We start from the raw sequence: 24,139 nt of genomic DNA on the forward strand, positions 1-24,139 counted from the left end.
GCCCCTAATGGTCCCAAGACTCATCTCTTGTTCTCTGCAGTCTTTTCTCAGCTTCAGCAGCCAAGATTTTCAGTTACTAGGTGTCCATCCTGCCACTCCTGGGCCAGGAGCCCTTCTGCCCTCGCCTCCCTGGGAGGAAACGCACACCTCCCACTACACTTTCCTCCAGGGACTCATCCCACTCTGCCCTCTCACCCACCCCAGCATACTGGCCTATTTGAATCCCTTGAACATGCCTGCGCACCGGCTATTTGCTCCACCCAGAATGTTCTTCTCCCAGATAGGTCTTTCCATCACAGCAGTGGGAGGGGAGTCAAGACATGCATCTGACAGTGTCTGCATTAAGGACAAGGAGCGATGGGGCAGTGGTTGGAGACAGATGGGAGAGTCTAGATCCAGGTAAATGTATCGCTAATCAGTCTCCCCACACTAGGTTGTAAGCTCCAAGTTGGCAGGCACTCTTGGATTCTGGAATAGACAGGCACATTTAATAAAAGAATTAAAATGATCCATACCAACCACATGGTGGAAGAGCAGAAGCCAGGATTTGCACCTTGCACTGATCCTTAAGAGACCAGCCCCAGAGACTGAAGGGGGCGAGGCCTGGGCAGGAGCGGGGGCTCTGGAGGCACACCCCGGCTCTGGCTTGCTTTCTTGATCTCTAAATTACGACTGGAAAACCAGTCCGGTGGCAAGGCTCAGAAAGCGCTGTGAGGCTTCTTCTCCCTGGTCACCAGGCAGCGACAGAGCCCTCTGTTCTCACCTGCCCACCAGTGGCTGAAGCATTACCAGGTCTGAACACCTGAGGTCGCCTCTGTCCCAGCTTCCTGCCATATCCTCTGGCAAGTACTGTGGCCCAGCAGGCCAGAAGGACAACTCCCAGAACTATGGAAATAGCCCTGGGGGAGGAACAGAGCACTGGAAGCAACCTCCAGCAAGACCTGAAGGAGGAGTCCATCCAGGTAAAGAGTTCAATGGGGTTCCAGTCTGGGGTTTTGAAGGCTGGGGAGGGGGCATCTTTGAAGAACAGCCAGAGACCAGTGCGGCTGGACTGAGGGGAGCAGGCTAGGGGTCTGCTGGCAGGAGGAGGGGCTTGAGGTCTGGCTGAGGACTGGAGCTTTTCCCCAGAGTGCTGCTGATAGGTTTCCCATTTGTCAGCAGAGTGACAGGATCAGATCTGTCTGTTCAAATCTCTGATCTCTCCTGGATCAGAGAGAGTGAGAAACAGAAGAAAGTGAATCAGGGACTGTTTGCAGTGGCCTGGACTAGGAGAGGGGAGGGAAGGGCATAGAGGTGAGGAATGCATTCTAGACTTGGACTCCAAGGCCAGGGGATGGGGTAATTGCATGTGGGGGTGAGGAGGAAAGAGGGAGCAGATGGAGCCCTGGGGTCCTGGATTGAGCATGTGGTGAGATGGAGCTGCTGCTGCATGGATGTGGGGGGTGGCGGAGGGATGTCCACAGGGCAATTTGGGGCCAGTTAAAACTTAGACACTTAGAAAGTTAGATAAGAGTGGGAACTCCGGGAGTTGGTGATGGACAGGGAGGCCTGGTGTGCTGCAAGGAGTCGCAAGGAGTCGGACACAAACGAGTGACTGAACTGAACTGAACTGAAGCCCCCTTTCCTAATGAAGTCACTGGGAGCAACTACTTATCGGGATTTTTGGGTGAGGCTGAGGAGCTTTTTCCTCCAGCTTACTAAAAATCCTCTTCATCCTGGTGAAGTGGTCTCTTTATACTGGAGTTGAGCCTGGATAAAATGAGACAGCCAGCCTCAGTCTTGAGGAGGGGCATTAAAGGATAGGGGCATAAAGGCAGCAGCAAGTCAGATGGTCAAGTCTGTCTGATGCTGGCAGCCTGTCATCTCCCAATCTGTCCTTGGCCCACTGTGAGTCCAGCCAGAGAAGCCCAGTCTACCAGGCTGTGAGCCCCATGAAGGGATTGCTTTGAAAATTAGGAACCCTAAGATCTTAGGAAAGTGAAAAAGACAAAGTGTTAATTCTTCAGTTGTGTCCGACTGTTTCTGACCCCATGGCCTGTAGGCCACCAAGGCTCATCTGAACATAGAATTCTACAGGCAAGAATACTAGAGTGGGTTGCCATTTCCTTCTCCAGGGAACCTTCCCAACCCAGGGACTGAACCTGGGTCTCTTGCACTGCAGGCAGATGCTTTACCATCTGAGCCACCAGGGAAGATCTTAGGAAGCTCATGCCTATCCATGTGGGGGTAGTTTTCTTTTCACCTCTTGGAGTGAGCACTCCACACACACACACACACACACACACACACACACACACACACACACACAGGTGCACAGTGTATATAATAAAGACTATGAGGTGGAATCAGAAGAGGGACAGATACAAGGAGGGTAATAAGAATACACAGGGGCTGGAGGCACTGCCTGCCTGAGACACGGACTCCCACATTTTCCAGGTCTTGTCCCACCAATGTCTGAGGACATCCCTAGAAGTCCATGTGGGCATCATCCCTGGTGTGCAGGTGGGGACACGGACAGGCTTTGAGAGACACAAGGACTCATCCAGGATGGAGAACATGTAGGAATCGGGAGGTGAGTCTGGACCCAGGTCTGTCTCCTCAGATCTGCACACAGACCCTGCCCAGGAGCTGTGTGGAGGGCTGTGTGGAGCAACTGTGTGAGACCTGGGGCTGCGGGGATGAGGGATGAGAACTCGGAACCCTGCCACCAGGCACCCACCTCCTAGCAACAGCGCCATGGCCAGTTGGGCTCACTCGGCTGGAGAGACTTCATCCAGAAGGATGTTCTCCAGCTGTGTCTCGACTGACCAAGGTTCTTCAGGAAACCCTGGAGGGAGAGGTTCTTCAGATGTTTCAGGCGGTTCAGCGCTCAACCCGGATGCCTCTGGTTCTTTACGAGGAGGTCACCTAAGGTAATCCCAGGCAACCTAGAGCTGGCCACATCAGGCCTGTCCACCACTGGGAGCCCTCCCTGGGCAGCTGCCCTCATCTCCATATGGGGGGAAGTGGGACTTGAGGGGAGGTTCTCCCTCTGGGCAGGAACAGGTTGGTGGGCCCGTGGGTACTGGTGGTCCTGTCATGGTCACACCGGAGGACAGGCTGGCAGTGGGGAAACAGGATCCCTGAGGTGCTCTTCTCTGTGCCAGTGTGGATAAGGCCCTCAGGTGGTCGAGTGTCTGCATCCTCGGTGGAGGTCGGTCGGGAGAGTGGTGGGCGTGTGTCTAGAGGGGAGATGTCTGGGGGTCCGAGAAGCACCACAGACAGCTGGCCGGTGCCCTGAGACTGTCTGCCTGGCTGCTGGGCACTTGTTCACAGGGCTCCTCACGGGACTGCAGACAGGAGCCAGTCCACGGAGCACCCTGCTCCATCTCCCTGCACAAGGGGCTGGAGCCCCACACCAGCAACAGAGCCCAGAGTGGGCACAGGGTAAGTGCCAGCAGGGATGGGACCCTACACCCAGGGAGTTCTGGGTCCCAGAGCCACCCTGGCCCTTCCCTGGGTCCCTCCTAGAGTCTTGCTCCCAAAGGAACCTGGGACTGTCAGCTCTGTGAAGCACCCTCGTTGCCCAGGCCCTACTTGTCCAAATGCAGAATCACTGTTCACCTCCATGTGGGAATCTCAAAAAAAGATTGTGATAGGATTTCACTTCATTTCCCCCAAGGAGCCTTTCTGCATTTTTCTACAGTTAGTCCTGTATTAACTCCATCCCTGGTATCCATGTGGCCCTGAGAATCCTGGTGCCTCTCACCCCAGGTTCAGCCCCTCTCACCCCAGGATCAGCCTCTGTCTTCTCATCCCCAGAATGGGATGTTTTCATAACCAACAGGGATGATGCAGTTAACACATGGAGAGCTATCAAATACAAACTGCTCTAAGACTCTAACACACATAACCATGGCCCAGCGCCAGTCCACTCGTCATGCCAGGATGTTTATTCTGAGGAGGGCACTCCTGCCCCTCCCCCTGCCATGAGTCCTGGGGGCTCAGGGACTCAGTCTGAGCTCCAGCCCCTGCCTTCCTGGTGTCCACGGTGCTGCCTCTGACTTGTGTCTCTGCTGTGTTCCACCCCAGGGGGAAAATGTGTCCACAGGGGACAGGAATGAGACCTGCATGATGTGAAGTGTCCAAAGACATAGGCTAGAGATGCTGGTGGGAAACCTGGTACCTGTTTCCTGGGCAGCAACCCCCTCCTACCTCCCCACATTCCTGGGCACCTACAGGGCTTTTGCCACCTACTGTAAGCAAGAATCCCTTAGAAGAAACGGAGTATCTCTCATAGTCAACAGAAGAGTCCGAAAGGCTGTCTGGATGCAGTCTTGGATGCAGTCTCAAAAATGATAGAATGATCTCTGTTCCTTTCCAAGGCAAACCATTCACTATCACAGTAATCCAAGTGTATGCCCCCGCCACTAATGCTGAAAAACCTGAAGTTGAATGGTTCTATGAAGAGCTACAAGACCTTCTAGAGGTAACACCAAGAAAAAGATATCCTTTTTATCATAGGGGACTGGAATGCAAAAGTAGGAAGCCAGGAGATACCTGGAGTAACAGGCAGGTTTGGCCTTGGAGTACAAAATGAAGCTGGGCAAAGGCTAACAGAGTTTTGTCAAGAGAACATGCTGGTCATAGCAAACACCCTCTTAAAACAACACAAGAGATGACTCTACACATGGACATCACCAGATGGTCAATACCAAAATCAGATTGATTATATTCTTTCCAGCCAGAGATGGAGAAGCTCTGTACTGTAAGCAAAAACAAGACTGGGAGCTGACTGTGGCTCAGATCATAAACTATTGCAAAATTCAGACTTAAATTGAAGAAAGTAGGTAAAACTACTATGCAATACAGGTAAAATCTAATCAAATCCCTTACGATTATACAGTGCAAGTGACAAATAGATTCAAGAGATTGGATCTGATAGAGTGCCTGAAGAATTATGGACAGAGGTTCATAACATTGTACAGGAGGCAGTTATCAAACCAGCCGCAAGAAAAAGAAATGCAAAAAGGCAAAATGTTGTCTGAGGAGGCCTTACAAAATAGCTGAAAAATGAAGAAAAGCTAAAGGCAAAGGAGAAAAGGAAAGATATAACTATCTGAATACAGAGTTCCAAAGAATAGCAAGGAGAGATAAGAAAGCATTCCTAAGTGAACAATGCAAGAAATAGAGGAAAACTATACAGTGGGAAAGACTAGAGATCTCTTCAAGAAAATTAGAGATACAAAAGGAACATTTCATGCAAAGATGGGCTCAATAAATGACAGAAACGATGTGGATCTAACAGAAGCAGAAGAGATTAAGAAGAAGTGACAAGAATACACAGAAGAAATATACAAAAAAGATCTTAGTGACCCAGATAACCACAATGGTGTGATCACTCACCTAGAGCCAGACATCTCAGAGTGCAAGTTAAGTGGGCCTTAGGAAGCATCACTGAGAACAAAGCTAGTGGATGTAATGGAATTCCAGCTGAGCAATGTCATATCCTAAGAGATAAATGCTATTAAAGTGTTACACTCAATACACCAGCAAATTAAGGAAACTCAGCAGTGTTCATAGGACTGGAAAAGGTCTTTTTTCATTCCAATCCCAAAGAACAACAATGCCAAGGAATGTTCAAACTGCCATACAATTGCACTCATTTCACATGTTAGCAAAGTAATGCTCAAAAGCATTACTTCCCTAAGCTAGGCTTCAACAGTACATGAACTGAGAACCTCCAGATGTTCAAGCTAGATTTAGAAAAGGCAGAGGAACCAGAGATCAAATTGCCAACATTCATTGGAGATCATAGAAAAAGCAAGAGAATTCCAGAAAAACATCTACTTCATTGAGTATGCTAAAGCCTTTGACTGTGTGGATCATAACAAACTGTGGAAAATTCTTAAAGGGATGGAAATACCAGACCACGTTACCTGCCTCCTGAGATCCCTGTATGCATGTCAGGAAGCAACAGTTAGAACCGGACATGGACCAATGGACTGGTTCCAAATTGGGAAAGGAGTACATCAAGACTGTATATTGTCACCCTGCTTATTTAACTTATATGCAGAGTACATCATGCAAAATATGGGGCTGGATGAAGCACAAGCTGGAATCAAGGTTGCTGGGAGAAATATCAATAACCTCAGATAATGCAGATGACACCACCCTCATGGCAGAAAGCAAAGAGGAACTAAAGAGCCTCTTGATGAAGGGGAAAGAGGAGAGTGAAAAAGCCGGCTTAAAACTCAACATTGAAAAACTCAACATTCAAAAAGTGGTCCCATCATTTCATGGCAAATAAATGAGGAAACAAAGGAAACAGTGACAGACTTTTTCTCGGGCTCCAAAATCACTGCAGGTGGTGACTGCAGCCATGAAGTTAAGACAGTTGCTCCTTGGGAAAAAAGCTATGACAAACCTATACAGCATATAAAAAGTGGAGACATTACTTTCCCAACAAAGATCCATATAGTCAAAGCTATGGTTTTTCCAGTAGTCATGTATGGATGTGAGAGTTGGACCATAAAGAAGGCTAAGTGCTGAAGAACTGATGCTTTTGAACTGTGTTGTTGGAGAACACTCTTGAGAGTCACTTGGACTGCAAGGAGATCAAACTAGTCGATCTTAAAGGAAATCAATCCTGAATATTCATTGGAAGGACTGATGCTGAAGCTGAATCTCCAATACTTTGGCCCCCTGGTGGGAAGAGCTGACTCACTGGAAAATATTCTGATGGAAGCGAAGAGCCAACTCATTGGGAAAGACTCTGATACTGCAAAGATTGAAGGCAAGTGGAGAAGGGGACAGCAGAGCACAAGACAGTTGGATGGCTTCACTGACTCAACGGACATGAGTTTGAGCAAACTCCAGGAGATAGTGAAGCACAGGAAAGCCAGGGTGCTGCCATCCACAGGGTTGCAAAAAGTCGGACTAAGTGACTGAACAACAAAACAGGTGCTGGACCTTCTCTTCACAAGGAGAGCACTTCCCCCACCTGTGACACATGGGGAGCTGGCCCCACTCCAGCTGTGAGTGACAGCAATATCTCTCCACCTCCCTGAGCCCCAGTTGGCCCCTTTGCTGCTGCTGCTGCTGAGTCGCTTCAGTCGTGTCCGACTCTGTGTGGCCCCATAGATGGCAGCCCACCTCTGCACATGAGGGTGAAGGGAGAACCAGCCCTCAGGGTGAATGTGGGGACTGAGTGGGTCCTTCCTGGAAAGTTGGGAAGTGACATCTGGGGGCCTGGCCCCATGGAAAGGTCTGCTGGAGGGGCTGTGGTTGTGCTTAGTCATCATGTTCCTCCTCCCCTCAAGGAAGCCTCTGTCTCAGCTGTCTCTGACTTTTGACCTTGGGCCAAACTGTTTCCCATTTGCAAAGTGAGTTGTGAGAGGTACCCTGTCCTGGGTTAGTGAGAACAGGGATTCCTGGGAGTGATCAGTAGTGCCCCAGGCACTCAGATGGGGCTGGTTGGGCTCATTCATTCTTGAAATATAGAGGAAGGCCCACAAGGTGCAGGCACTTTTCTGGGAACAACCATCATGTAATGCATTGAGCAGACAGCAGTCTTGCCCCCCAGGGCTTCAGTTCTCCTGGGAGTCACACTGTCACACTAGCCATCACATCCGGCATGTCTTCGGTCCTATCCATGTGATGCCTTTGTGGCCTTCTCTAGGCACGAATGCATCCTCTCTTACTCTGATGAGGACAGTGGACCCCTGTACCAGCTGAAAAATGTGAGTGGGACTTTGATTCAAGAGGGAGGGACTCAGTTTTCCAAAGAACCACCAAGTGAGATGTGACATGGAGGAGAATTGGCCTCTGAATCCACAGGAGCAGAAGACAAAAAGACCCAGACACCATAGAGCTGCCCTGGAGCTCAGTGTGGAAGGAAGGGGCCAGGTCTCTGATTCTGCTGCCCACGTGACTCCCCCCAGGGCTATGTCCACCAACCAGGGCACCTGGCTGTACCATTACCCTGAGGATTTCCACCAGCCCCCAGAATTTCCCTGCCTGAGGATGCTACTGGCTTAAATAGAGCTCAGCATGCCTGACTCAGACCTGGAGCACCAAACCCTCCATCTCCTGGCACAGCTGGAGACCCTGGAGCCCACTGAGGCAGAGGGGGATGTGAGGAGGACTCGAGGTGGGTGATGGGGTTAAATGAGGATGGGAGGGAGCTGGACCACAAAGAGCAGAGCCTTCTGAGGCTGGAACTGGGCCAGGGGCAATGAGGAAGCTCAGATCACTATTGCCCTGGACTGCAGGGGCTGGCATCTTTGAGAGATCATTGAGGGGTAGTGAGAAGCTTTCTTTTCTGTTTTTGGGAGACACTTGGAAAAACAGTCCTACTGATGTTTTCTCTTCTTGGAACTACAGCACCAGCTCCAGAACAAGCTCTGGAAACATCTCCAAACCTGGAGCCAACTACACCTCTACTGCCCACCAGAGCTCCAGAGTTAGAGCAAGTCCATTTTTGGTATTTTTTTAATGCATACTAAATTGTTTATTCTATGATATAAAGTTCACTTAGAATTTAATAGTTCGATTATCTTAGACTGTACATGTAAATTGCAGTAAGTTCATTCACAATGTTACATAACCCTATTAAATGTCTAGTTGAGAACATTTGCACTCTTTTCATGGCTAATATTCCATTTGGGAAACAGCACATTTGACTTTCATCTGTTGATGGACATTAGGGTCTTCACCTTTGGGCTCGTCTGAACAGTGGTGCTCTGAATACAGTCATGCGAATATCTCTGTTCCCATGCTTTTGGGTTTTGATGTAGGAGCAGAATTTGGGGATTGGCTGAAAACTATAGGCCTGTCCTTTTGAGAAACTGCTGAAGTGTTCTATACAGTGGTTATACCATTTGACAATCCCCCAGAGTTTAGGTGTACAATTTCCACTTCTTCATTTGTATCGCAGTTTCCTCTCTCTCTGTCTTTCTCTCTTCCTGGTCCCTCACTCTAGGGAACAAGCCTGTATATTACAAGTTGCTATATGAAGAGGCATCTATGGCTTAGCATTGAGATCATCAGACAGAGGAGCTCTTGGGTCCTGACTCTGAGCCCACAGTCCCAGACCCCCAGGAGACACTGGCAGAGGCCTCCAGGTGAATCATGGTCAATTCCTGGTCCACAGATAGTGTGAGATAATAAATGTTTGTTGCTTACGTCACTCAAGATTGGCTAATGTTGTCACACAGAATGGATCACTCACACCGCCATCAAGCATCGGGCCCTGGCCCCTCCCTCCCCACTGTCCCCCTACTCTCCTCCCAAGCTCCCACCAGCCACACTAGCTCCCTCTGGTTTCATCTCTGGACAAACACATTCTGTGTGTCCATACACTTGTGCCTTCTTCTAGGATGATTATCCCCAGATGTGTGAATGGCTGGCGCCTTCTCATTACACTGCTGGCGACAGACATGTCCCCTCAGTGCAGCCTTTCCATGACCCCATTGTGGCACCTACTGTTCTTCAACACAGAACTTGGCTCCTTTCTGTCTTTTCTTTCTGTGTTTCTCCATTTCCCTCTCCAGACTGTGACCCTGGTGGTTCTTTTCATCACAGCCCCCACTGAGTGCTCAGGGCACAGCTGGTAAATGAATAGATAAGAGGCTCCATTCCTCCACTGAGAAGCTCAGATGCTAACAGAAGGAGGTGTAGGCCAGGTCAGGGGCAGGGGAATGTGTAGGAGTGCAAGGGACACTCTCCTCGCCCCAGTAGACACATCACCCCTTTGATGGGAACCACTCATACTACTCACCAAGCAGGGAAACCATAGCACAAACCATACCTCTGAGAGACTTCAGGACATCAACATTCCTTGGGCCCCAGGAGAGAATGTGACAGGATTCATAGGAACCAGGGGCTTTGAGAAGGACCTTGAAGAGGACCCTCAACCTCCTCTTGTCCACTTCAGCCGTGGAGTGTCTAGTTCCCGTATGAGGACTCCTCACCATAGCCAGTGCAGATGTTCTGACCTTGATTCCATATGAGGTCCAACAAGGTGGTCTTTGCCTTAGTCCAGGGAAAAATGATGCACATTTGTCATTGTCGCTACCCCAGGGTCCACCCCTCCCCTGATCCCACTCCTCATGGTCCCTTCCTCTGATTGCGTCAGTGTACACTTGTGCGCACACCCAGAGAATCTACTCCACACTGCCAGAATATCCTGGGGTCTTAGGACCTCTAGTTCCTACGGCAAACCATGTGGCAGGGAGGCAGCCCTCGCCTAGGGGATCCTAACTCTCCCTTCATCTCAAGACTCTGTCCCTGCCAAGGCTGAAAAAAAAAACAACACACCACTAAATCAAACTCCACAGGGTAAAACTTACTATTGACTGAAAATTTACAGAAGAAATATATAATTTTGGTACCTATTATCAAAGAAATCTTACAAAGAATCTATAGTCATGAAATTATGATTAGGATAAGAAAACGACTTTTTTTTTTTAAATTGATATCAAGTCAGACACTAAGGAAATGTAAAATAAGGGTATTCTAGGCAGGAGTCCTGAGGCTGACCGACGCCCCTCCCCGCCCCCACGTGCCCAGGAGCGAGTGCGCAGGCGTGCGCGGCGGCAGGTGCGAGGGCGGAGGCGCAGGGAAGCCTGAGCGCCGAGGACGCGTCCTGAGGGAACGGAAGCTGGAGACTGAGTCGGTCCCCGCGGCGGGACGCCCGGGACCAGGGAGCGGCGCAGACACGGGTAAGTGCAGCTGTACCGCAGCCCCCCACCGCGCGCCCCGCCTGCCCAACCCCCGACCCCTCCAGCCCCGGGGAGCGCGGGCCTCCCTCGGTCCGCGGCTCCCGGGTCGCCGCCACCGGCCGCAGGGTGAGGACGCCGGGCCGGGGCCCCAAGGCGGCGGCGGAGCGGGGGGCGCCCCGCGCGCTCGCAGCCTTCCCTGCTCGGCGCCCCTCGAGTCTCCTGGCGGCGGGGCTGGCCCCCGACCGCGGCGCGGGGCGGCCTCTGGGTCTGCGTTCGCCGCCCGGGCCCCGTCGCCGCGGGCTCGCGCGTCCGGGAGCGGGAGCTGCCGCCGAGGAGCCCGAAGGTGGCGCCGCCGGGCGCGCGCGTCGGGCGCGCTGGGCCCGCGGGTGTGAAGCGATCTCTGCTCCCGGGATGCGCGCGGGTGCTGGGGGCGCACAGCCCGGGGATCCTGTTCGCTGGCCGCCGGCAGCGGGTGTTAGATGGGACTCCGTGCTCTTTCCTAAAGCCTTCTGGAGGGTCGGCTACAAAAGGGTACAGTTCACTATCAGCGTTTTCAGGCTTTATTGACTGTCTGTGACGAACTCACAGAGCGCTTCCTGGAGGGCAATTTGTGACATACTAACATCTAAGCAAAGTTTGAAATAAAGCTGTTCCCGCCTTTTTATGTTTTGGGGTATGCTGAACAGTTTTTCTTGATTGCGTTACGTTTTTCAAGCAACAGGGCGACTTTTGGCGAAGCTGCACTGCTCTTAACTTAAATGGTGACGGTTTAGTCGCTAAGTGGTGTCCCAACTCTTGCGACCCCATGGATTGTAGCCCTTCAGGCTCCTCTGTCCGTGGAATTCTCCAGGCAAGAATACTCGAGTGGGTTGCCATTTGCATCTCCAGATCTTCTCGATCCAGGAATCGAACCCGAGTCTCCGGCATTGCAGGCAGATTCTTCACCTACTGAGCTACAAGGGAAGCTCCTAAGTGAAATGAGCATTTAAAAAATAATTCTTTGAGCAGTTACCATAGACGCTAAAATGTTTGAGGATTCTAGTTATAGTAATGGGCGTGGTTTCTTTGGTTTTTTTGTTTGGTTTGGGGGCTTTTCTTTGTTTTTTGTTGTTGGCTCGATTTGGGATTTTTTTATTTTTGGGGGGTGGTGGGGGTTGGGGTAAATTTTGCATTAGGAGGAGATGATATCCAAATCAGGAGAAATGTTTATTTCATGGCATTCTGGTATGCAGTGTTGCAGTTTGAAGTATCAAAGTTCAGTTCAGTTCAGTGGCTCAGTCGTGTCCGACTCTGCAACCCCATGAATCACAGCACACCAGGCCTCCCTGTCCATCACCAACTCCCGGAGTTCACTCAGACTCACGTCCATCGAGTCGGTGATGCCATCCAGCCATCTCATCCTCTGTCGTCCCCTTCTCCTCCTGCCCCCAATCCCTCCCAGCATTAGAGTCTTTTCCAATGAGTCAACTCTTCACATGAGGTGGCCAAAGTATTGAAGTTTCAGCTTTAGCATCAGTCCCTCCAATGAACACCCAGGACTGATTTCCTTTCGAATGGACTGGTTGGATCTCCTTGCAGTCCAAGGGACTCTCAAGAGCCTTGTCCAACACCACAGTTCAAAAGCATCAATTCTTTGGCACTCAGCTTTCTTTACAGTCCAACTCTCACATCCATACATGACCACTGGAAAAACCATAGCCTTGACTAGACGGACCTTAGTTGGCAGAGTAATGTCTCTGCCTTTGAATATGCTGTCTAGGTTGGTCATAACTTTCCTTCCGAGGAGTAAGTGTCTTTTAATTTCATGGCTGCAGTCACCATCTGCAGTGATTTTGCAGCCCAAAAAAATAAAGTCTGACACTGTTTCCACTGTTTCCCCATCTATTTCCCATGAAGTGATGGGATCAGATGCCATGGTCTTCGTTTTCTGAATGTTGAGCTTTAAGCCAACGTTTTCACCCTCTTCTTTCACTTTCATCAAGAGGCTTTTTAGTTCCTAATCCTTGTTAAATCTCAGATTGGCTCCAGCAAATGAATATTTTTATTGAGAATAGTTTGGGTTTTGTTCTGTGGGTTTATGTGTTATTTTTTTTAGTACAATCTGCTTATTTAGCATGCTTCAAATGAAGAGCCTAAGCTATTCCATCTTGTAAAAGAACTCCCTTTTGTAAAGGTTCTGGCAAACAGACTTAGACTTTGGATATTGCCTAAACTTGCCCCACTGTGCGCAAGCCAATCAGCCCTTAGGTTAAACCTCCTGACTTTAAGTTCAAGAATTTGTGATTAAGTAATGGTTTACCTTTGTGAAGTAATGAGTTACATTTGTGATTTACCTTGGACCAATCAGAACCCAACACCTAACCCTTCCACAGAAGGTAACCAATTAGATGTCTCCCAACCCCAAAACTCCCGTTTTTCGAATTTTTCGCGCAAGAATACCCTATATAAGCAATATAACCCAGAGCTCGGGGCTCCTCTCCTTAGCTGCTGCATCGGTAACGGTGGGAGCTCCAGCTCCAGCTTGGTAATAAAAACTCTCTTGCTTTTGCATTGGATATTGGCTCCCTGGTGGTCATTGGGAGATTTCGCGATTTGGGCATAACACAAATCATAATAGATTTTAGTTAAAACTAGTGATTGGTGCAAGGAACAATGCGTTGTAACCCAGAGATGGGTTGTCTTTTTCTACAGAAATTTTTTCTTGAGTTAGCAAATCTCCACATAAAACTCTCAGGAGTGATTTTTGCTATAGCAGTTTGGTCTCTTTAACGAGGAATAAAACATATCATTTCACTGTTGAAGATAATGGCATATATTATAAAGATAGGCATCTGGTACATAAAAGGAATTCTAGCTTTGAGTTTGGTGAAATAGTGCCCTCAATGAAATGGCTTGTCTCTTTGAAGAGAAAAAGAGCAATAACCACATGGTGATGACCAGGGCTCTTTCCCTACACTGAACACCAAGAGGAAGGGGAGGAGATGGAGTGATTTTCAGATGAATTGACGTTCATTTATCAACCACGTACCCTCTTTCCTTGCTGTTTCTTAATTCCCAGAGAAATTAAAAACATGGTTCCTAACCAGGATATTTGAATGGTAAAGATCCTTTCAGTTCCCAGGCAGGTACCTGAATCCATTGTATAAATGTTCATCTGCCTGTACCTTGGAAGTAACACTGAGAAAATCCTCTTCTCTAATGGATGAAGTGGGCAGAATGGGAGGGTGGTGGAGCTTTTTGGGGCAAGTTTTCCAAAAGTTGGAGCAAAAGTGAATCACTGTCTTCAAAGGAACAGACTCATTAGATACCAGCATTTGGACCTTAAGGTCTTTTGCAACACCATGTAGCTTGTTGTTAGTAAAAATAATCCAGGCCATAGAAAAATCCACGTGGTCAAATGCTTATTGGCTGAAAAGTAAAAGAACATTCTGAAGATCTTTAATACCTGGTATTTGACCCAGGTCAGTTGAGTACAAACAATGGTCAGTAAAGAAATCTTCCAGAGAGAGAATTTAGTCATTCAGTTGTGATGTGGACAAGAAACTGGCTATTTGTTAAAAATTAATCCCAACTAAAATACTTTGTTAATTAGAAATAAATATGGATAAACTGCAAGTAGTTTACTATGCTATGTTTTCAAAGCAGAATCAAAGAATTAAAAGTTACTGAAGTTTTCTCTGAAAAGTACTTTCTCAACATTATTTTTCAACTATTGTAATTCTGATTGCAGTGTGTATGAAGCTCAGAGTAAAAAATGTTGAGGAAATGATATTTTCTGAGGTCAAATGACTGATTCAGAAGAGCAAGGTTAAATTGGAGGGTAAAACTATCAATAATACAAAATTAATGTATGTCATTTTAAATGTACTAGATTAAGGGCAATTTAAGTTGTTTGTATAATTATAATGGTTTATGCTGAATTACCACACAACTCCCCAAATTTCAGCAGCACAACACTATAGTTCCCACATCACAGTGCTGGGTAGGTATTCCCTTTGGGGAGACTCCTTAAGGTGGTCATTCAGGAACCCAGACTCCTCCCATCCTATACCGTCTCCATTCCCTAAGACCTCATCCCCATCTGCATCCATCAGCAGAAGGGGGCAAGAATATGTAGAAATGCATATGGAAGCTTATAATGAGCCAGCTCTGGCTGCTGCTGCTGCTAAGTCGCTTCAGTCGTGTCCGACTCTGTGCGACCCCATAGATGGCAGCCCACCAGGCTCCCCCGTCCCTGGGATTCTCCAGGCAAGAACACTGGAGTGGGTTGCCATTGCCTTCTCCAATGCATGAAAGTGAAAAGTGAAAGTGAAGTCGCTCAGTCGTGTCTGACTCTTCGTGACCCCATGGACTGCAGCCTACCAGGCTCCTCTGTCCATGGGATTCTCCAGGCAAGAGTACTGGAGTGGGGCGCCATTGCCTTCTCCAAGCCAGCTCTGGAAGGATACGGTTTCTCTGCTGCTGCTTTGGCCACAATCAGTTTCTGTGGCCACAGAAGAGACTGGGACGTCTTCCAGCTGTTCTCCCCAGGAACGGAAAACAATTAAGGTTGTCAGCAACAGTGAGTAATTCATTTCGATTTAATTAGTTTTCAGATCCTTATTGGCTGTTTGCCATACCCCAAGCACTGTGCTAAGAGTGACCTGAGAAATGATTGAGCAGCATCTCAGTCTTGGAGGAGTCCTGAATCCCCAGGAGAGAAGACAGTATGAAGTGCCTGCCATCCCAAGAGAAAGGAGTTAAGAGAATGTCTTTGAAAGTTCAGAGAATGATTCTAGATTTTAAAACTGCCTGGAAATGATAGCATTTGGACTCTACCTTTCAGAGATGAACAAGATATGATTGTGAAAGAAGCTGGCATCAGGAGCTGTAGAAACAGGTCCTGTGATACAAGGTATCATAAAGAATATTATGATGTCATTGTGCAGTTGCTAAGTTGTGTCAGACTCTTTCTGACTGCATGGACTGCAACACTCCAGGTTCCTCTGTATTCCACTACCTCCTGGAGTTTACTCAAATATATGTCCATTGAGTTGGTGATGGTATCTAACCATCTCATCCTCTGCTGCCCCCTTCTCCTTTTGATTCCACTTTTTCCCAGGATCACAGTCTTTTCCAGTGGCTCTTCACATCAGATGGGCAAAATATTGGAGCATCAGCATCAGTCTTTCCAATGAATATTCAGGGTTACTTTCCTTTAGGTTTGAATGGTTGGATCTCCTTGCAGTCCAAGGGACTCTCAAGAGTCTTCTCCGACACCACAGTTCAAAAGCATCAATTCTTCAGCACTCAGCCTTCTTTACAGTGCAACTCTCACGTCCATATATGACTACTGGAAAACCATAGCTTTGACTATATGGACCTTTGTTGGCAAATTGGTGTCTCTGCTTTTTAATAGGTTATCTAGGTTTGTCAGAGCTTTCCTTCCAAGGAGTAAGTGTCTTAATTTCCTGACTGCTGTCACCATCTGCAGTGATTTTGGAGCTCAAGAAAAGAAAATCTGTCACCACTTCCACTTTTCCCCCTTCTATTTGCGATGAAGTAATGAGACCATTGGACTGCGAGGAGATCCAACCAGTCCATTCTGAAGGAGATCAACCCTGGGATTTCTTTGGAAGGAATGATGCTAAAGCTGAAACTCCAGTACTTTGGCCACCTCATGCGAAGAGTTGACTCATTGGAAAAGACTCTGATGCTGGGAGGGATTGGGGGCAGGACGAGAAGGGAACAACAGAGGATGAGATGGCTGGATGGCATCACTGACTCGATGGACATGAATCTGAGTGAACTCTGGGAGTTGGTGATGGACAGGGAGGCCTGGCTTGCTGTGATACATGGGGTCACAAAGAGTCAGACATGACTGAGCGACTGAACTGAATGAGACCAGATGCCATGATCTTAGTTTTTTGAACCCTGAGTTTCAAGCCAGCCTTTTTATTCTCCTTTTTCACCCGAATCAAGAGGCTCTTTAGTTCGTTCCTCTTCACTTTCCGCCATTAGAGTGATATCAGCTGCATTTCTGAGGTTGTTAACATTTTCCCAGCAGTCTTGATTCCAGCTTGTGATTTATCCAGCCTGGCATTTCACATGATGTACTCTGCATAGAAGTTAAATAAGCGGGGTGACAGTATACAACCTTGTCACACTCCTTTCCCAATGGAACCAGTCCCTTGTTCCATGTCTGCTTCTAGCTGTTTTTCTTGACTCACATACAGATTTCTCAGGAGTCAGGTAAGGTGGTCTGATATTCTCATCTCTTTAAGAATTTTCCACAGTTTGCTGTGATCCACACAGTCAAAGGCTTTAGCGTAGTCAATGAAGCAGAAGTAGTTGTTTTTCTGAAACTCCCTTGCTTTTTCTGTGATTCAGTGATGTTGGCAATTTGGTCTCTTGTTCTTCTCCCTCTTCAATACCCAGCTTGTACATCTGGAATTTCCCAGTTCACATACTGTTGAGGCCTGACTTGAAGGATTTTGAACATAATCTTGATAACATGAGGAGCGAGTACAATTTTACAAGTAGTTTGAACATTCTTTGGCATTGCCCTTCTTTTGAATTGAAATGAACACTGACCTTTCCAGTCCTGTGGCCACAGTTGAGTTTTCCAAATTTGCTGATATATTGACTGCAGCCCTTTAACAGCATTGTCTTTTAGGATTTTGAATAGCTCAACTGAAATTTTGTCACCTCCACTAGCTTTGTTTGTAGTAAGCTTTCCTCAGGCCCACTTGACTTCATACTCCAGGATGTCTGGCTCTAAGTGAGCATCTACACCATCGTTACCCCAGTCATTAAGACTTTTTTCTATAGTTCTGTGTATTCTTGCCACCTCTTCTTAATCTCTTCTGTTGCTATTAGGTCTTTACATTTCTGTCTTTTATGGTGTTTTATTGTGTCCATTTTTGCATGAAATGTTCACTTAAATCTCCAATTTTCTTAAATATTATGCAGCCATTAAATCCACATTTTCTAAAATTACAAATGGGTGGAATAACTACTCATATTAAGTGAAAAAGAGACCAGTAAGGTAAGGTAATCCCATTTTTTAGAATTCTGTGTAAATTTAGACGAAATCATACAGATATGTTGTATGATAGTTTTGTAATTTTCTAAAATATTTTATTAATATAAACAGAAAAGTCTCATAAATTGCTTTGATTTGATAGACTTATTTCTCCCCACTACACACACAGCTGGGTGTAGACAGGTGATCCTAGCAGGTTCCCACCCTCTCTCTGCTGGTCCCATGAGGTGGCAGCAACCTCCTTTCTCCTCTCTGCTGTGGACCCAGGGCCTGCCTCAAGGCCTCAAGACAGTGTAAAGACAGACATCCTCAAAACACAGCCTTACAGAGTTTGGTTTGCTCTAACAGTAAGATTGTGAATATGGCAAGTGTAAATGTTGGCTTCTTTTGCTGACAAAAATGGAGCCATGCAGCACTCCTGCCATTTCTCAAAAAGCCACCAGAGGACGGTGTGGCTGCTTCTGACAAACACACTGTCCCATTCAAAACTGATCCAAGTTACCTTTCATCAGAACATGTTTTATAAACTTAAAGGACCTCTTTAAGGTACATTGAATTGCTTTTCTTCTTCAGTCTTATTTGGAAGTTAATGGAAATTCACTACAAATAACAAACATAAAGTGAGCCACTAAGTTTTACCTTGTGACACATAGACATGTAAAATTATGTGTCCAATCCCCTTCTTTGTCCACCTCTGTCCCTTCCTCTCTGTATCCATCTGTAAACATCTGTGTAACCTATCTTTTGATAATGCGTGTAACATATCAGATATTTTTCAATCATGTTCCTACTTCTTTGTGATGTGACTGTTTCAGTAGTAAGTGGGCTGCTTATTAGACAGTGGAGGCCGTGTGAAGGCGAGCAGTAGGTCTCAGTGGGAGTCGTCCAAACTGGGAGACCTGCTCAGCACAGCCAGGGAAAGGTCCACACTGTCTCCTATCCCCAAAGCACTGAGTCTACCTTCCTGGAGGAACTTTGCTAAAAGTTTGCTTATTTTAAGGAACATCAGGGTTAAGATAATGAGTGATGGTTGTAATAATTGTGGGAGAGAGAGAAGGTTATGGTGTTAATGACCTGGTACTCTGCCTCCAACAACCTTCATTCTATTATAACCATTGCTCAGCTGTCTGGGAGCAGAGACTGCACCTTGATTTTGACTATTACAGCCCCCCAGCCCAGTACTGGGCAAAGTACTGGGCAATGTGCCAGTACTGCTGAATAAATACATTTGGGATCAGGACCTAAAAGATTTGAGAATGTATTTGAAACTGGGATTCTCCCAGACCCAGTAGGAGGTCATCATAAATCAGCTGCCTCCTCACCTGCCAGGCCTTGTATACCTGCTGGCCTTCCCACAGTACCTCTCAGACAGGATGCACTTGGTCCTAGGTATTTCTCAGATCAGATCTCACCATCTGCTCTGACTCCTCTTGCGCGCTTTGGCCTCCTTAATTGTCCTGCTGTGTGACTCTCCACTCTAGGGCTCAGAGATCACCTCTGATTCCCTTCAGGATCTAATGTCAGACTATTAGATTCTCTGGAGCTAAAGCTTAATGATGGGCTTTAATCGACAAGGCAATAATTATATGGACAAGGATAAGTTCGACATGACTGCCTTTTGTAGAAATAATTTTACTTATTCATTTATAGTTGTACTGTGTCTGCATCGCACGGGCTTTTCTCTAGTTGTGGTGAACAGCGGCTACTCTGTAGTTGCGGTGTGTGGGCTTCTCATTGCGGTGGCCTCTCCTTGTGGAGCATGGGGTCCAGAGTGTTTGTTCCAGCTTCAGTAGTTGCCGCATATGGGCTCAGTAGTTGCTGTTCCTAGGCAATGGCACCCCACTCCAGTACTCTTGCCTGGAAAATCCCATGGACGGGGGAGCCTGGTACGGTGCAGTCCATGAGGTCGCTAAGAGTCGGACTCGACTGAGCGACTTCACTTTCACTTTTCACTTTTATGCATTGGAGAAGGAAATGGCAACCCACTCCAGTGTGCTTGCCTGGAGAATCCCAGGGACAGGGGAGCCTGATAGGAGGCCGTCTATGGGGTCGCACAGAGTCAGACACGACTGAAGCAACTTAGCAGCAGCAGCAGGCTCTAGAGTACAGGCTCAATAGTTGTGGTGCATGGGCTTAGTTACTTCAAGGGATATGGGATCTTCCCAGACTAGGGATCGAACCTGTGTCTCCTGCATTGGCAGGGAGATTTTTAACCATTGAGCCACCAGGGGAGCCCATGACTATATCTTAATGGTGTTGCTTTCCTTGAACAATTAATTTTAAACTTGATGGCATAAAAAGAAATGTTTTTTCCTCTGAAGTCAGCATGGTTGCTGAATGTCAACCTTTCTCTGATGATGCTCTAAAAGACCTTATACACACCAAGAGAAACATAAGTAAATTGTATCACGTTATAATGTGGTATAGAGTAGTATAACTCTAAAAACTGCTGTTATCCACTTGTGCTAGAGTAATTGTTTAATGGATATGAATATTGACCTGTTAAATTTCTCATGCTTAGATGAAATTCAATGCTATTTTCCTACACTAAATACCAGGATGAAGAGTTCAAGACAGAATAATTTTCAGATGAATTGTTCATCTCCCCGCCATGAACTCTTTTTTATTGATGTCTTTGTTCCCAGAGAAATGAGAGATGTGGTTTCTAACCAGGATATTTGAGAGGGAAAGATTCAGTTCCTCAGGAGGTGACTGGGAACCATTTGGTTGCTTTCATCTGCCTGGACCTTGGAAGCAGATGAGAGAAAATCCTTTTCTATTTTCTAATGAAGTGGAGAGACCAGAGGGTGGACTCTTTGGGAAAACCGTTCAAAAAGGTGGATCAAAACTGAGTATCTGTCAAAAAAAGAATATCTGTCATCGAAGAAGTAGGCCTTTTGGACACCCACAGTTTGAACTAGGGACACATGGGCAATCATGGTGATTTTTAGGGAAAATAATCAACACCAATGAAGACTCCACATGGTATAAATGTGTTACTAACTGAAAATCGATGGTCAGTTGACCATCAGTTGACCAAGTACAAATAATGATCATAAAGAAATCTTACAAAAAGAGGAAACTCTTACAAAAGGCATATCTATAAATCATAAATTATGATTTAGATAAGAAACCTTGCTATATATTTTAAAATTTTTGATCCCAAGTTAAACACTTACAGTAAATTAAAAATAAACAGGACTATCCAGGTCAGGGGTGCTGAGGGTGGAAGGTGGCTGCGAGGTCCCGCCCCATCCCCAGCGAGTGCGCAGGCGTGCGCGGCGGCAGGTGCGAGGGCGGAGGCGCCGGGAAGCCTGAGCGCCGAGGACGCGTCCTGAGGGAAGGGAAGCTGGAGACTGAGTCGGTCCCCGCGGCGGGACGCCCCGGACCAGGGAGCGGCGCAGACACGGGTAAGTGCAGCTGTACCGCAGCCCCCCACCGCGCGCCCCCCGCCTGCCCAACCCCCGACCCCTCCAGCCCCGGGGAGCGCGGGCCTCCCTCGGTCCGCGGCTCCCGGGTCGCCGCCACCGGCCGCAGGGTGAGGACGCCGGGCCGGGGCCCCAAGGCGGCGGCGGAGCGGGGGGCGCCCCGCGCGCTCGCAGCCTTCCCTGCTCGGCGCCCCTCGAGTCTCCTGGCGGCGGGGCTGGCCCCCGACCGCGGCGCGGGGCGGCCTCTGGGTCTGCGTTCGCCCCCGGGCCCCGTCGCCGCGGGCTCGCGCGTCCGGGAGCGGGAGCTGCCGCCGAGGAGCCCGAAGGTGGCGCCGCCGGGCGCGCGCGTCGGGCGCGCTGGGCCCGCGGGTGTGAAGCGATCTCTGCTCCCGGGATGCGCGCGGGTGCTGGGGGCGCACAGCCCGGGGATCCTGTTCGCTGGCCGCCGGCAGCGGGTGTTAGATGGGACTCCGTGCTCTTTCCTAAAGCCTTCTGGAGGGTCGGCTACAAAAGGGTACAGTTCACTTCCAGCGTTTTCAGGCTTTATTGACTGTCTGTGACGAGCTCACAGAGCGCTTCCTGGAGGGCAATTTGTGACATACTATGGGCTTCCCTGGTGGCTCAGAGGTTGAAGCGTCTGCCTCCAATGCGGGAGACCCAGCTTCAGTCCCTGGGTCGGGAAGATCCCCTGGAGAAGGAAGTGGTAACCCACTCCAGTATTCTTGCCTGGAGAATCCCATGGACAAAGGAGCCTGGCAAGCTACAGTCCACGGTGTCGCAAAGAGTCGGACACGACTGAGCGACTTCATGGTAACACCTAAGCAAAGTTTGAAGTAAAGTAGTCCCACCTTTTTATGTTTTTGCGTATGGAGGGCTTTTTGAACAGTTTTTGTTTCTTTCATCTTGGAGAAACGGCATTACTCTAAGTTAAATGAGCATTTCAAGTTTTATTTCTGCACAGTAATCATAGATGCTCAAGTATTTGGAAATTCTAGCAGCTAACAAGAGCTCGGTTGTTTGGTAAATTTTGCTTGAAGGGAAAATTTTGGAATCCAGAGAAATGTTCATTTCATGAAACTGTGGTGTACCCTTTTTGCAATTTTGAATATCTAATCCAGGGTAATTCTCAGATTGCTTCCAGAAGATGCGTATTTTGTTTGAGAATAGTTGGGTTTTGTTCTGTGGGTTTTTTTATGTGCTGTTTGTTGGAACCTACTTAGGAGGCTTCAAAACAATCTAATTGAAACTAGTGATTGGTGCAAGGTACAATGCTTTGTAACAGAGATAGGTTGGCTTTGTCTATCGAAATTGTTTCTTGAGTTAGCAAATTTTTCACTTGAAACAGTCAGGAATGACTTTTTAAAACCCTGCAGTTCTGACTCTGGTGATGAGTAAGTACCTTGTTTCATTGTTGAAGATAATGGCAGACATTTCAAAGATGGGCAACATGTACACAAGAGAAATTTGAGTACTGAGTTTGGTGCATTGGTGTCCTCAATAAAACTGAGTTTCTTTTCTAAGGGAAAAAGAACGAAAAGCACCTGGTGATGACCACAGCTCTTTCCCTACACCAAACCCAGAGGAAGGGGAGGAGGTGGTGTGATTCTCAGATGGATTGGCCGATTGTTCATTTACTAACCACAGACTGTCTTTCCTTGGTGTTTCTTGACTCCCAAAGAAATTAGAAGTGTGGTTCCTTACCAGGATATTTGAATGGGAAAGATCCTTTCAATTCCTAGGCAGGCGATGAGATCCATTGTTTAACTTTCATCTCCCCGAACCTTGTAAGTAGCTCTGAGAACATCCTCTTCTCTATTGAGTTAGGCAGAAAGGGAGGGTGGTGGAGCCTTGGGGGCAAATGTTCCAAAAGCTGGACCAAAACTTAATCACTGTCTTCAAAGAAATAGACTGGATGCCAGAATTTTTATCTTAAGGCCTCTTGCAACATCAGGGAAGTCATTAGCAGTAGAAGTATTCCACACCATATAAAACTCCATAAGATCAAATGTATTATTGACTGAAAATTGATGACAGGAAAAGAACATTTTGAAAATTTCATATATCTGGTATTTGACCCAAGTCAGTCAACCACGTACAAATATAGATCACTAAAGAATCTCCCCAAAAGGGAATTTATAGTCATTCAGCTGTGATGTGGTTAAGAAACCTGTCATTTATTATTTTTTAATGAATCCCAACTAAAATATTTTCAATTAGAAATAAACATGGATAAACCAGAAATAGTTTGCTGTGCTGTGTTTTCAAAGCAAGATCAAGGAATTAAAATCTCCTATTGAAGTTTTCTCTTGGAAATACTTTCTCAACACTATGTTTCAAATATAGTAATTCTTATCGCAGGTTTTATTAAGTTCAGAATTTAAAATGTTGAGGAATTGAAGTTCTCTGAATTTGAATGACTTGAGTCAGAATTAACAGGGTTAAACTGGATGTTAAAACTATTAATAGTACAAAATTTACTTTTGTTATTTAAATGTATTAGATTGATGGCTACTTAAGTTCATCCTATGTGGCAACCCACTCCAGTGTTCTTGCCTGGAGAATCCCAGGGACAGGGGAGCCTGGTGGGCTGCAACTCTGGGGTTGCACAGAGTCGGACATGACTGAAGCGACTTAGCAGCAGCAGCAGCAGTATGACTAACATTTTTGTGGGTATAATAGTTTATGCTGAATTATAAAATAACTCAAAATTTCAGAAGCACAGCACTCTTTCCCACATGATAGTGCCGAGTGGGTGTTCATCCTGGGGAGACTGCACTCCCTTATGTGGTCATTCAGGAACCCAGGCTTCTCCTATCCTTGGCCTCCTTCACTGCATCCGTCAGCAGAAGGGGCAGGAACTTGGAAAAATGCCTGTTATAACAGGCCAGGATGCAACATCAGTTTTTCTCCTACTTCATTGGCCATGATGTGGTCCTGTGCCACAGAGGAGGCTGGGAAGTCTTCCAGTGGTGTGCCCCAGGAAG

The 24,139-nt window shown here is 47.3% G+C and overlaps 1 protein-coding gene and 1 long non-coding RNA gene across 6 annotated transcripts in view; both read left to right on the forward strand.

Moving 5' to 3' along the window:
- Positions 1 to 44: 44 nt before the first annotated feature.
- LOC132658621 (uncharacterized) lies at positions 45 to 8,616 on the forward strand. Its single transcript, XR_009598486.1, has 2 exons — positions 45 to 8,131; positions 8,365 to 8,616. It is a non-coding gene; the product is annotated as an uncharacterized LOC132658621 (long non-coding RNA).
- Positions 8,617 to 10,563: 1,947 nt separating this feature from the next.
- LOC100527962 (KRAB-domain containing protein) overlaps positions 10,564 to 24,139 on the forward strand; it is an 87,293-nt gene continuing 73,717 nt past the window's right edge. For 3 of the 5 annotated variants that reach the window (XM_060406330.1, XM_042240732.2, XM_060406332.1), the window contains exon 1: positions 10,564 to 10,703. The gene's annotated coding sequence lies outside the window, so the exon portion shown is untranslated. Of the gene's footprint in view, positions 10,704 to 21,043; positions 21,138 to 24,139 lie in introns of those variants that run through there. The other 2 variants (XM_060406329.1, XM_042240731.2) reach the window with 1 other exon arrangement.

Source organism: Ovis aries, chromosome 25 (assembly GCF_016772045.2).
Source record: "Ovis aries strain OAR_USU_Benz2616 breed Rambouillet chromosome 25, ARS-UI_Ramb_v3.0, whole genome shotgun sequence".
NCBI lineage: Eukaryota > Metazoa > Chordata > Mammalia > Artiodactyla > Bovidae > Ovis > Ovis aries.